The 14,862-nt window shown below is 40.9% G+C and overlaps 1 long non-coding RNA gene across 1 annotated transcript in view; it reads left to right on the top strand.

Moving 5' to 3' along the window:
* The window catches only part of LOC105739642, a 123,968-nt gene extending 115,143 nt beyond the window's left edge, over positions 1-8,825 (top strand). The window contains exons 3-4 of the long non-coding RNA XR_001115592.1: positions 6,627-6,846; positions 8,687-8,825. This is a non-coding gene — a long non-coding RNA (uncharacterized LOC105739642). The remainder of the gene's footprint in view (positions 1-6,626; positions 6,847-8,686) is intronic.
* Positions 8,826-14,862: the final 6,037 nt, after the last annotated feature.

The raw sequence follows: 14,862 nt of genomic DNA, 5'->3' as shown, positions 1-14,862 counted from the left end.
CTCTTCTTTAGTGCACCAGTTTCAGAGGGGTGACTGTGGACTTTCTTTATACTCGAAGGCAGGCATTTTTCCAGAATATTAAGTGCTACCACAACAGGTTCCTGTCTGTATTGACCCAATAGCGGGAGCAGAGGGCAAGTCAAGGACCATGGCAGCTTCCAGATGAGCCTCTGGATGCTGTCCATTCCAAGTCATGTGGCGTCAGATTGCTAGTACATTTCAAGCCCACTCCTGCCTCAGAGACTTTGTACTTATTGGTCTTTCTACCTGGAGTACTCTTTGCCTAGATATCCGTGTAATATACTTCCTATTTTGTTCTCTTCTCTGAGGTGAAATGACTTTACCAGCAAGGGCTTTACTGACTACTCAAAATAGATTAGCATTCTACTTCCTATCCCATTGCTCCTTCCAGAATTCTATACCAGATTCCATTTATTCTGCTTAATTTATCTTCACAGCACTTTCTACAATCTAACTTGATACATATTTACTTATTTACTTTTGTATTGTCTTTCTCCATCCATTAGAAGTTAAGATCCTGGAGGGCAGGTTCTTTGTTTTAAATTGAAGTATTCTTAGGCTTTAGAACCATGCCTGACACATGTTAGGCACTAAATAAATGTGCATTGAATTTTTAAAAATTATTCTTTAAAGCTCAAGAAAATAATTCTAGTGACCAAAAACACCTTAGAAATGATTAAGGGCAACCCTCTCCCTTTACAGAGGGAGAAACTGAAGACCATATTGGTGGAATGACCTGCAGGGTGACTTGGTGATCAGTTGTAAAGCTGGGACCCAGCCTAGCATGTCTGATTTCCAGACCACGCCCTTCAAACTCAGGGCCATCTCAACTCCAAATGAGGTGATTTCTCACATTTTAAATGTTTCAGCAAGAAAAAGAAAGAAAAAAGGCTAGACTTCTTTTGAAAGAACAGAATCAAGTAGGGTCTCAGGGTATTTGGTCATTTGCCAGGGCAAGGAGCAAGTCCCACATGACTGAGAACTCAAAGATAAACCTTCTGTATCTACTCTGCGTATTTAACATATACATTGTCATTGTTGTAACCAAAGCAATTGAGCAAGTAAGAAACATACTGAGAAATCAATATCCCTTGCCACTTAATAACAACATATCATTTTGTAAAGTAGCATGCCACAGCATGGTGGCAGCTGATGCCATTTGTTCTTCATGGTGACATTCTGTAAGGTATAACAACTCATTATGCCTAGTTAGCAGATGTTCTCTGAGTTCCTTCAAACTGGTTGATAGAAGAGTTTGCCAAGAAACATCCTGTTTTGGAAAGATTATTGGGATCTACTCAAATAAAGACATTGTGATGTTTTACTGTAATTATCATGTGACTCATTTTCTTTGGCGCTGGCATCAAACTCACCCAGACCTCATCAGCCCTGACAACGCTGTGTCTCTGTGATGCTTGTGCCCATGGGAATGCCTGCAGACACCTCCTCCTTCTTTGTGGTTCTGGGCAGTATGGCCATTTTCACGATATTGATTCTTCCAACCCATGAGCATGGAATGTTCTTCCATTTGTTTGTATCCTCTTTTATTTCATTGAGCAGTGGTTTGTAGTTCTCCTTGAAGAGGTCCTTCACGTCCCTTGTAAGTTGGATTCCTAGGTATTTTATTCTCTTTGAAGCAGTTGTGAATGGGAGTTCACTCATGATTTGGCTCTCTGTTTGTGATTGGTGTACAAGAATGCTTGTGATTTTTGTACATTGATTTTGTATCCTGAGACTTTGCTGAAGTTGCTAATCAGCTTAAGGAGATTTTGGGCTGAGACAATGGGGTTTTCTAGATATACAATCATGTCATCTGCAAACGGGGACAATTTGACTTCCTCTTTTCCTAATTGAATACCCTTTATTTACTTCTCCTGCCTGATTGCTCTGGCCAGAACTTCCAGCACTATGTTGAATAGGAGTGGTGAGAGAGGGCATCCCTGTCTTGTGCCAGTTTTCAAAGGGAATGCTTCCAGTTTTTGCCCATTCAGTATGCTATTGGCTGTGGGTTTGTCATAGATAGCTCTTATTATTTTGAGATACGTCCCATCAATACCTAATTTATTGAGAGTTTTTAGCATGAAGGGTTGTTGAATTTTGTCAAAGGCCTTTTCTGCATCTATTGAGATAATCATGTGGTTTTTGTCTTTGGTTCTGTTTATATGCTGGATTACATTTATTGATTTGTGTATGTTGAACCAGCCGTGCATCCCAGGGATGAAGCCCACTTGATCATGGTGTATAAGCTTTTTGATGTGCTGCTGGATTTGGTTTGCCAGTATTTTATTGAGGATTTTTGCATCAATGTTCATCAAGGATGTTGGTCTGAAATTCTCTTTTTTGGTTATGTCTCTGCCAGGCTTTGGTATCAGGACGATGCTGGCTTCATAAAACGTGTTAGGGAGGATTCCCTCTTTTTCTATCGATTGGAATAGTTTCAGAAGGAATAGTACCAGGACAAGTAACTTAATCCAAGATATTAATTTAAGAAAAAGCACAATTTCTACTTTACCTGATTGCTGTGGAGTCTAAGGAGGCAAAATATGTGATGTATGTGGCACAGTGCAAGGCCCAGAGATCTTTGCTGCTATTGTGCCTCTAGTTAAATCACAGGTCCCCCCAAAGCAGGAGCCCCCAAATTTTGTCCAATTCTTGTTACGATTGGATGTGACATAGGGATTCTGATTAAAAAGAAAATGGCTGCTGATCAAGACAAATTTAAAAGGCACTGGTGGAACAGGAATAATACAGGGTGGTTGCAGGAGAATAGAGAATTCCTGACTGGGTGCAGTGGTTTGTGCCTGTGATCCCAGCACTTTGGGAGACTGAGGCAGGCAGTTCATTTGAGCTCAGGAATTTGGGACTAGTCTGGACGACAATGGAAAACCCCATTTCTACAAAAAATACAAAACTTAGCCAGGCGTAGTGGCATGTACCTGTAGTCCCAGATACTCAGGATGCTGAGGTGGGAGGATGACTTAAGTCTGGGAGTTTGAGGCTGCATTGAGGTGTGGACCTACCTGGGTAAGACTGACTGAACCCAACATGGCACTGGATTTGACCTAGGTTTCACCTAGGATCTCATTATATGTTCATTAACATACTAAATCACACACACACCAGCACCATGACAGTTCCAGGAACATCCATGTTTGGTGTAAAAATGGGTGGCACCACAGTTCCAGGAAACCTCCACCTCCTTCAAGGAATTTTCATGAATATTCCATCCCTTGGTAAAATAAACCCATAAAGGTAGCAGCTCCAAAGCCCCTTGGGCGTGACTCTCTCTTGAGTATGCCCACACTCCCCTTTGTTGAGTATGTACTTTTCCCTTTGCAATAAATCTCTATAGTTTCACTGTTTGTCAACTGGTCCTTGAATTCATTCTTGCAATGGCATCAAGAGCCTGGACAGCAGCTGGGGTTGAGGTCCCACTGGTGTTTGGGGACCTCCAAGTGATACCCAGGTAGTGATACCTGCCCACTGGTATCACTGAGACATCTCATGTGCCTACCAAAGTTTTCTGCCATGTGACTCCTGAAAACACACCTTAGTTATTGACTCCTTTGATCGAAGCACTTGCCTCTTTTTGAGGGTCTTCTCTTCAAATATGCATGAATGAGAGACTCTTCTATTTACAATATAGTTGGATCTGTTCACAGCTTGAGGCTTGTTCCTGCAAAGTATTGGAAGAGGAAGATGGGAGTAGGAGAAAAGCAAGGAAAAGAAAGTCACTCCTGGTTAAAACAGTCCCTCTCTTCTTAATTCACAGTTTTGTTCAAAACTGTCCCAGCATATATGAATTTTTCAGAGAGCCACATGTCCTGCTTTGTGCCTTTTTAGTAGGGTGAGCAAGAAAAGAAATACTTAAGTACATTTTGGGGGTGTGAATGCTTTAATACAGGAGCACTTATTGTTTAAAGTAACTTGTTTCCTTAGAAAAGATTTAGTAGTTTTTCTGAGTTTCAGAAATGTCAGCCTTGCTCAGATGGAATCCGTAATTGAACAAGACACAATCACTCCCAAATATTTACTGGGAGTTTGCCTAATATCACTGCAATGTGTGCAAACAATACAAAGCAAATTGGGTTTCCTCCCGATGAAGCTGTGGATGTAATGCAGCAGGAAGGATGATGGGGCTCAATCTAGTGTAAAACCAGCATCAGCAAAAGGGCCTGGTGATTTGTTACCAGGAAAAATCCTGTCTATCCTGATGATTAAATTAAAATGAGGTCCTACATTGTCACTGTTGGTGAAATGACTTATCTGCCTGCTCCTATCATTCTCTGTACAGTGCTAGTGTGTGGGATGGACATGGAATGAAGTGTTTGAAAAGAAAGACATGAGCACGTGTTTCTCCAAACATTGAAGTTTCATTGCGAATCTCTCAACAACATGGAATGCTCCTGTTGGAGCCAAAAGCCTAATTATCATCTCTAGAAAACTGGAATAAAAGAAGAGTTCAAATCACAAGGCCCTTCCAAACATACCCTCTCTCCCTTGCTTGTGCTCTCTTCTTTCAAATTTTTTATCTTCATCAACGCTTAACACTGGAGGCAAGAGGGTTCTTGGCTGGTCACACAATGCTATGGGAATTTAAAAACAAATGGACTAGCTGCAGGTTTAAAAAATGCTACAGTCCTCAGACACTGTATATTATTCATAGCTCTTTCAACTCTATTATCTCATGTGTTCCTCTCAGTGGCTCTGTGAATTACCCAGGACAGGAAAGAAATGATAGAATGTGAAGATAGAAGAGTCAGTAGAGGTCAGAACCCTTCCCCAGCCCCTCAGCTTTTTTTTTTTTTTTTTTTTTGAGACCAAGTCTGGCTCTGTCACTCTGTAGTGGTGCGATCTGGGCTCACTGCAACCTCTGCCTCCTGGGTTACAGCGATTCTCCTGCCTCAGCCTCCCAAGTAGCTGGGACTACAGGTGCACACCACTACACCCAGCTAATTTTTGTATTTTTTAGTAAAGATGGGGTTTTACCATATTGGCCAGGCTGGTCTGGAACTCCTGACCTCATGATCTGCCTGCCTCAGCCTCCTAACGTGCTGCAATTACAGGCGTGAGCCACCGTGCCCAGCCCCACTTCGTTCTTCTTGTTGAGGAACCTGAGACAGAGAAGGAAAGTAACCTCCCAGAGTCACAGACAGGACCAGAAATCACATTGCCCAACCCTCAGCGCAGGTTTTTATAACTGAAAACTGATGAAAAGGCAAGCAAGAAAACAGGCAGACAACATATGTATGTAAATAAATTATGTTGATTTGTGGCTAATTAGGCAGGGAGAAAGAGGCCTTCAGAATCTCAGGCAAGGAAGATAAAGGAAGCTTTATATTTTGAAAAAATTGACAGGGGATGTTAATCCACACAGCCCTCCCACTCCCCTGCTGTAGAGGGGAAAAAATAGCATTTCATCCTTCTGCATTTTTAAATGTCTATCCCAAATTGTGGAAAGAAAAAGATGCATAGGAAATGTGGGAGGAAGTGGGAGAAGGGCTTGCTAAATGCCCAGTGACCAGGCATCCACATAGTTACTGGGTAACTGAGGACGGACATGATGCTATAAGAACTGTATTTGAGGTAGGTGAAGGCTTGGCTTTCTGACTCTCCTAAGAGTTTTTCTGAGACTCTTGATTTCTCCTGTCTATGATCACTTTTCAGTGTAGCCTCCAGGCACTCCTGGGAGACAGCACATATTATATGCAAGACTATGAAGTTTTCAGTACAAAGAATTGGATTCTAATCTTACTGGCCATTTATTAGCCCTATAATCTTGAGCAAGTTATGGTCCCATTTTGCCTCACTTTTGTCATCTATAAATTTTGGAGGATAATACCTTCCTCACTGGGTAGCTTTGAGGAATGCATGAGCTAGATCTGTGTAGTGGATGTTGTATTTTCAGCCTGCCTAGAACTTTTAAACACCCTCACTATGCATGGGGAATGTGTCACCTTAATAATCCCTTCTCTTATAGAAGGAGATAGGAATTCATATCCTAGTTTTCATGCAAGCAATAACACAAGCTTTATCAGTGATGTGCATTTTGTGGGCCATCAGTGGTTGTAAAATCCTGTTTCTGGTCTAGAATTGGTATCAGTGCTAACAACATTTGTGGTTCCTGGTAGTTATTGTTATTATCCAACATACTGGTTGACTGATTGACTTAATCTAGTCTCTTTTTTAAAGCTAGGTTAAGTTTTTCAGGCTTTTTGTTTCCTGAAGAAATTTATGTAAGTATATATGAGTGTGTTTGTGTATATATGTCTGTTTTATTCTTGAGCCTAGGGCTCAGTCCATTTAGGTTTATATCAAAAACAGTAGGAGATAAAGTGATTCTTTTGTTAGAATTTTTCCTAAAGGATCCTTGAGGGGCCTTGACTTAAACTGAGTGACTATGTGGACTTGCCAGTTTAGGTTTTCATATTCCTGATCACTGAACATTAGATTTTGGTCTTCTTCCCCATCCTGGTTTTCGAGGTTTTAATTTTTCTTTTCTTTTCCTTTTTCTTTTTTTTTCTAGGATGAGTGCTTAGTTCCTGCATTCTAATTTGGATTCTTGAACCCATCATTTCACTCTCATTTCTTTTCATGTTTTACAGGTTCAGTGCCATGACAGTTTTAATCTTCTTGTTCCATCTGCATAGATTTCAGTCTCTAATTGAGCAAAATCATCTGTTTTTCTCAGGAGCCCCTTGATTCAAGTTTAGACAAAATATGTCTTTGGAGACTATCCTGTTAATTAAAACATTTCAGATTCCACTTGTATGTGAGACAGATGCTTCTCTGGCCATCAGCCAGGTACCACTAAAGGAGGTACAGGTAGCAGATCATTTAATTTTATTACATTTTCACATGTCAGAGACAGGAGGTATGAGATAGTATTGCACAGCCCCTGCCTGCCTGCCTTCAAAGAGCCTGTAGTTTAAAGGAGTTACATGTAACTAAACTAATGTGGCCATGGTAAGGATGCACAGAGGAGGGGCATTTTGTTCAGCCTCAGTGTGTGGGGCTGGAGTGGGTTCAGTAAAGGCTTTCTGGAGATAATGCCTGACAGGAGGCTTAAAAAGTAAATCAACATTTTCCCAAGGAAGACGGGAGGCAAAGATATGCCAGAGTGGTAGAGCTGGGGACACCACTGTGACTCAAGATGCAGAAGCATGAAGCAGACTGGCTGGCTAGGATACTACAAGCAGTACTAAGAGGTAAAGAAGAAGGCAGAGAGTGGCCATATGGGCTGAGCAGCTGTTGAGAAATATGAAACAGAGGGTCTTCTTTCTGATCATGGGCACTGATGCTATGACACGAGGCAGACGTGGATGAGGACACGGTTAAGTGGAGGCAGGCATAGCTTACCTCTTGCCCTTGAACTAAGGGCCAGTGTGTTAGTCTGTTCTCACACAGCTATAAAGATACTACCTGACACTGGGTAATTTATAAACAAAAGAAGTTTAATTGACTCACAGTTCTGCATGGCTGGGGAGGCATCAGGAAACTTACGATCATGATGGAAGGCAAAGGGGAGGCATGGCATGTCTTAAATGGCAGCAGGAGAGAGAGGGAGCACAGGGGAAACTGTCACTTTTAAAACAATCAGATCTTGTGAGAACTTCCTTACTATCATGAGAACAGCATGGGGGATCCACCCCCATGATCCTTTTACCTTTTACGAGGTCCTTCCCTTGACGTAAGAGGAATATAATTTGTGATGATATTTGGGTAGGGAAAGAGCCAAACCATGTCATTCTAACTCCGGCCCCTCCCAGATCTCATGTCCTCATATTTCAAAACCAATCATGCCTTCCCAAGGGTCCCTCAAACTCTTAACTCATTCCAGCATTATCCCAAAAGTCCAAGTCCAAAGTCTCATCTGAGATAAGGCAAGTGCCTTCTGCCTATGAGCCTGTAAAACAAACAAAAAAAACAAGTTAGTTACTTTCAAGACACAATGAGGGTACAGACATTAGGTAAATGTTCCCATTTCAAATGGGAGAAATTGGCCAAAACAAAGGGGCCGCAGGCCTCATGCATGTCCTAAACATGGCCAGGCAGTCATCAAATCTTAAAGCTCCAAAATCTTCTTTGACTCCATGTCTCATTTCAAGGACACACTGATGCAGGGGGTGGACTCCCACAGACTTGGGCAGCTCTGCGGCTGTGGATCTGCAGGGTACAGCCCCTACGGCTATTTTCGCAGGCTTGTGTTAAGTGCCTGTGGCTTTTCCAGGTACATGATGCAAGCTATCGGTAGATCGACATTTCTGCAGGGCCCTCTTCTCACATCTCCACTAGGCAGTGCCTCAGTGGGGACTCCAACACAACATTTCCCTTTTGCAATGCCCTAGTAGAGGTTCTCCAGGGGGGCTCTGACCCCAAAGCAGATTTTTCCTGGACATCCAGGCATTTCCATACACCCTCTGAAATCTGGGTGGAGGCTCCCAAAGCTCAACTCTTGTCTTCTGCATACCTGCAGGCCCAACACCACATAGAAGCCACCAAGGCCTTGGGCTTGCACCCACTGAAGCCATGGGCTAAGCTGTACCTTGGCTCCTTTTAGCCAGGGCTGAAGCTGGAGTGGCTGGAACACGAAGCTCCATGTCCAAAGGGTGCACAGAGCATCTGGGCCCTGGGCCTTGCCCATTAAATCATTTTTCCTTCCTAGGCCTCTGGGCCAGTGATGGGAGGGGCTTCCTTGAAGATGTCTGAAATGCCCTGGAGACATCATCCCCATTGTCTTGGTGATTAACATTCAGCTCCTCTTTACTTATGGAAATGTATTCAGCCACCTTGAGTTGCTCCCCAGACAATGAGTTTTTGTTTTCTATCACATGTTCAGGCTGTGAATTTTCCAAACTTTTGTGCTCTGCCTCCCCTTTAAACATAAGTTCCAAATTCAAACCATCTCTTTGTGAGCAAATATAGTTTTATACTTTCAGGAAAAGCCAGGTCACCTCTTGAATGCTTTGCTGCTTAGAAATTTCTTCTGCCAGACTCTCTCAAGTTCAAAGTCCTACAGATCTCTAGAGCAGGGGCGAAATGTCACCAGTCTCTTTGCTAAAGCCCAGCAAGAGTGACCTTTGCTCCAGTTCCCAGTAGGTTCCTCATCTCCATCTGAGGCCACCTCAGCCTGGACTTCATTGTCCATATCACTATCGGCATTTTGATCAAAACCATGCCGCAGTTCTCTAGGAAGTTTTAAACTTTCGCGCATCTTCCTATCTTGTTCTGAGCCCTCCAAACTGTTCAAACCTCTGCCTGTTGCCCAGTTCCAAAGTTACTTCCACATTTTCAGGTTATCCTTATAGCAGTGCCTCTCTCTGCCAGTACCAATTCTCTATATTAGTCCATTTTCACACTGCTATAATGTTGCTACCTGAGCCCAGGTAATTTATAAACAAAAGAACTGACTCCCAGTTCCATATGGCTGGGGAGGCATCAGGAAGCTTGCAATCATGGTGGAAGGCAAAGGGGAATCAAGGCACATCTTACAAGGCAGCAGGAGAGACAGGGAGCACAGGGGAAATGGCCATTTTTAAAACAATCAGATCTCATGAGAACTCCCTCAGTTTCACAAGAACATCATGGGGGAACCACTTCCATGATCTAATAACCTCTCACCAGGCTCCTCCCTTGACATGGAGGTATTACAATTTGTGATGAGATTTGGGTGGGGACACAGAGCCAGCCTCTTGGGAGGAACTTATTTCTTATTGCAGGTGCCTCTCCATTCCTAGCTTACTCAGCATACCCTCCTTCCTCAAGCAGGTGTGACTTAGGTCATCTGCATCATGATTTCTCTTGTCACTAAGATGAGAAACCTCCAGAGATTACCCACACCAAGACTGCAACCTGTTGATGTGACTACCTTTCTCTGCCATGGGTAGTTTGTCTCCTCTATTCATTTACTCTGAGGATACAAATCTTTCTTGTCATCTTTGGGGTGGAGGGATAGGGTAATTCTACCTTTTACCATCTGCTACTTTCTGCCTAATCAATACTTCAATCTCCACCCCAGAAACAGTCATTGATTTTTTTTCCAGATTCTCCTCTGACTTGTTTGAAGGTCCCCTATCATGTTATATATCACATCCCATCTAGGGCACCCTCTACAATTCATGGAACATTCTAGACTTCTACATTTTAGTAGGATCTGGGGAATCAAATTTAAACCTTGGATGTTTCAAGCCTACCAGGGTAAAAAATTAACTTTACAATTAGAACCACACTTTGACACTTGAATGAGTTCTCACTGCAGGAATGCGTTTGAAAAGAGATCTGGCTTATTATGATTGATAGATGGGGTGGAGCTTCTTAGCAAACTGCTTCCTTTAGAGGTTAATGGAAGAACATCCATGTTCAGGAAATCACTGTTTGCTGGTAATTGAGGCAATCAGATGTTTCAAAGTAGGTGAACTGTGAACAAATGAACTCCTGAATGACAGCAGGGGACAGCGTGTGGCCTCAATATTTATACTGTGTAACCATGATTGCCAAAGTACTCTCATCTATTTTAAAACAGAAGAAACTATCATCAGTGGATAAAACTGGATTTAAAAGCAAGCCACCAAAAGCTCATGATTTTTTGAACTGAGCATTTTTCAAGGATGATAACATAAATACAGTCAAGCTACTTCTATAGATTTTTTAACTTTGATAACTTTTTGGAAAACAGATCCCACAGAACAATCTTAGTAAAATGCATTATTTTTATAGGGGAAAATATGACTAAAAACCCTTAACCCTAGACTCTCCATTCTTGGCTTAATATTTATCAATTCTTTTTGATTATTTCTTTTATATTTTCCAGATTATTTAGATTTTAGAGCTAGAAAGATTATTTGGTAATGACATTTTAGTGGCATTTTAAATAACGGGTTCACAGTTCAGGTCAGTGTGTTAGGTAATGGTTGTAAGTTGGAAGCAGGCAAAGGCAAACATCAGCCCTAACTCATGTGATAGCTGGGTTAAGAGAATCTTTGTGTATAAATAGCCCTTCTATGAAGTAGTTATAACAGCATGAGTCACCCTTTTTTTCTTTCTGGGGCCCTGAATGATTTTATATAAATGTTAATGAGTACCCAACAATTCAAGTTTTCTTTAAACTCCTTCATAAGTATTCCTAACTTCAGACTCTCCTTTTTTCAACTATTTTGCATATTAATAGCAATTATCCCACACGGGGAGAGGAAACAGCATGCCAAACCCTGCTTCAGAATCACTAGCTCATCTTAATATTAATCCTGAACACAACCACAGTTACTACATCAACCTCATAAAAAAAAAAAAAAAAATGAGTCTCAGCGATGCTAAATAACTTGCTAAAGTTTGGACAGCGATTTTGAGGCTAAGTTAGGATTCTTTTCTTTTTTCTTTTTTTAAGGCAGTGTCTCACTCCATTGCTCAGGCTGAAGGACAGTGGTACAATCACGGCTCACTGCAGGCTCGAACTCCCAGGCTCAGGTGATTCTCCCACCTTAGCCTCCTGAGTAGCTTGGACTACAGGTGTGCACAACCATGTCCAGCTAATTTTTGTATTCTTTGTAGAGATGGGGTTTTGCCATGTTGCCTAGGCTGTTCAACTTCTGGGCTCAAGTGATCAGCCTACCTTGGCCTGCCAAATTGCTGGAATTACAGACGTGAGCAACTGCACCTGGTCCCTGAGTTGGGATTCAAAAATAAATTCTGATGAACACACTGCTGTTCTACAGTATTTTTACTTCTGTTGTGGTGAGTTTGCCTGATTTTTCTTAATTCGTTTAGGGTGGTTCCCAATGATTGCCTTTAAAATCTACGTGTTTAATAGCCAGCCTTGTAATTTTGCCAGTAAGGAATGTTAAGCTCCCTGAAGGTAACTGGATATTCTTTCCATGTTTTCTGTCCTGGGCTTCCTATCCTTTAATAGATGTCCTGTACATTCTTGTAAAAGATGTTTTTGTTTTGTTTTGATTTTTTAAGAAAAGAACAGCTGCAAAATAGGGTTGAGTCCTGCCTGCTCTCTGTAACCTGCCAATATTACCTGACTTTGAGTTGCTGCCAACATCTGTGACTGTAGCATTCCCAGTTCTCTTCCCATGCACATTACAGGGATTTCTCCATCATTGTCCTGCTGACATTTGACCTTGCAAATCTGTTCAAGTTCTCATTTAGGTTGAGCATCAAGAGTAAATATGTGTAGGGGCCAAAGGAAAAGCTTCCCTTTGACCTCTAAAGGTTTGCTGAAAAATCAACTGATAAAAGGCAGATTAATAGGAGAAATGACATACAAATTTATTAGCATGCATGAGCAGAAATTGCAGAGTGATTGCTCCATCTCCCAATAGGGTACAGATACTCATATACTTTACTTCTAAGGGGAAAGGGAGACAGGGAAGTGTGGATAATTTTAGGGGGTGGTAAATAATTTTTAGGAGAACTCAATGGGCTTGAAGAACGTACCTTGGCCTGGGACAAAATCTGTTGAGCCTGCAGAGCAGACAATGGCTTTTGACAAGTCTGTTGACAGACTTTAGCCTTTCTTCCTGCAATATGAGTTCAGTTACTGAAAACTCAGGGAAGGGACCAGAGATAATTGTTTTCTTCTTTGGCAGGTCCAGATGTTAGGCAGATAAGGGAACTTCAGATAACAATTTCATCCTGTCCTTTGGGAGAGACAGGATTAAGACATAGTGGGAGCTGGGGTCAGGGGTTGGGGAGTGGAGATCAGAGAGACCTTGACGCTTCTAGTTCAGTTGAGCATGTCAACATGCCATTTTTGGGGGGTATTAGTTTCTGAACCCCAACACATGGAAGTAGCACAGTTGATAACTTGTGTCAGATTAATGTATTTAAAGACAATCCTAAACAGGGATTCCATTCTCTCCTTGGAGGAACCTTTCTCGAAATAAGACAAATTTATTTATCTTCTAAGCATATTTATGTTAGCAAGACTGAATGTAATATTCAGGGGAATATACTTAGTTTTATTATTTTTTCTTCCTGTATGAAACGCAGGTTGGAAAGGACATTTGTCATAAGAGGACTTTTTTCCCCAGGTCATTGTGCATTAATCTTCGGAATGTGATGGACCATGTGAAACATTATAATTTGTCTGTGGGATAAAGTCCAATGGGAATCCAGAAAGCCATTCATGCAGAAACACTCTAGGAGGCCTTTGTAGGCCAACTTTGAATACATACTCAGTCCTTTCATCTTTGGCAACAGCCAACTGCTCTTTTATGAAGCTCCACCTTGTTATTTTCAAAGAGTTTATTATTAAAATTGAGCTAAGCACAGTTCTGTATTCACCATCTGCTAGAAGGTGGATTGCTGCTGGTATGTTTACAAACTACCTTACATACTCATTATCACTGGCTTATACTTAGAAAAAATATATATGTATATATATATATTTTATTGTTTTTATGTAAACATACTGGGTGACAATATGGTATTCAGCTTGGTCAACATTTGGTGTAATGAATCAATAGAAAAAATATTTACATTTTTCCTAGTGGCTAATGTATAGGCATTTTTACAACTTCTGACTAAGTCAAACCAGTTGATTGTCCTTGTATACACAGCAGTATTTATGTGGTGTCTGGGTTCCAGGGACCTTTTCCTATCTACCCATATGATGCCCAGATATCAGTTTGAATGAAAAGCCTAGCCAACATTAGGGCTCAGGATAAAATAGTGGAAAGTATGGTGCTTTGGCATGCTGAGCACTTTGAATTAAAATAAATGGGGGACATTAGGGGCTGCCTCAGAACCAAAAACTTTCTATCCTTCTCGTTTGTCCTCTCTCAAACTCGGGAAGGTACTCTGTCTGGAATTTCCTTATCTTACTGAGGAAACTTCTTTGTAAAAGAAACGCCACTGTCCTAAACCTGGTTCCCTCAGAATCCCATTGCAAAAACAGGAAAGATTAATCACAAAAGAAAAGAAGATACTAAAAATCCTCAACACACCCAGTCAGATTTTTCATCTATTCTTCTAAGGGCATCTTCCAGAGATTACCTGAGAGACTTTATCTACATAATAAGGCAACATTTGTTCACAGGGCACTTCCACCCCTCAACTTCTTGTAACTTGCCAGTCCCATTCAGTTTCCAAAGGAACCATTTATAAATTATTGTCTGTACTTTGGGCTCATTAAACTCTACTAAAAAATCATTTACTATCCCTGAAAATTGTCTACATACTCCCATCTCCCCCTCATCTATGAAGAGGGTGCATTTAAACCTCAGCTACCTGGCCCTTCTTGGAGTCTTATATTTTTTATGGTTCCTGGGCTCATGTACATTAATATATTTGTATGCCTTTTTTGCCTGTTAATGTTTCTATTGTCAGTTTCTTTCAACAGAGTTGAACTTTCAGAGGGAAAGGAAAAATTCTTTTCACTCCTATACCAATCAGCTGTATATTTTGTTGATATAGTAAAAAATAGTAAATAGTAAATAATAAACTTTCATATTTTCAGGAATTTGTTTAGGAAGAATATTTGAATAAACTGGATATTTTGCTTAATTAGCAATTATCACACTATAAACATCATACATATCACACAGATGATTATTTTCCAAATAAATAGGGTACAATGGAATTAACGTATCACTAAAAGTCTATTAAAAATCATTGACAACCTGATTAACAATTTGAAGACCTTTCAAAGCTTTAGGTTCACCATTCTAAATGTATATTTAGTTACCAAGAATCTTAGATAGAAGCAGGGATTATGTGGTGGTAGGATTTTATTTGCAAATTCTGGAATATATCCTCAAAGTTGCTTTGTTTCTCTAATAAATTCCACAGATCAGGTTTGTGACTTCATTATAAGAGCCAAGTTATGCAAGAACAAAA

The sequence above is a fragment of the Nomascus leucogenys genome, chromosome 4, assembly GCF_006542625.1.
Source record: "Nomascus leucogenys isolate Asia chromosome 4, Asia_NLE_v1, whole genome shotgun sequence".
NCBI lineage: Eukaryota > Metazoa > Chordata > Mammalia > Primates > Hylobatidae > Nomascus > Nomascus leucogenys.
Note: the sequence above shows the minus strand (reverse complement) of the source record. Positions and strands in the feature narration are given on the sequence as shown.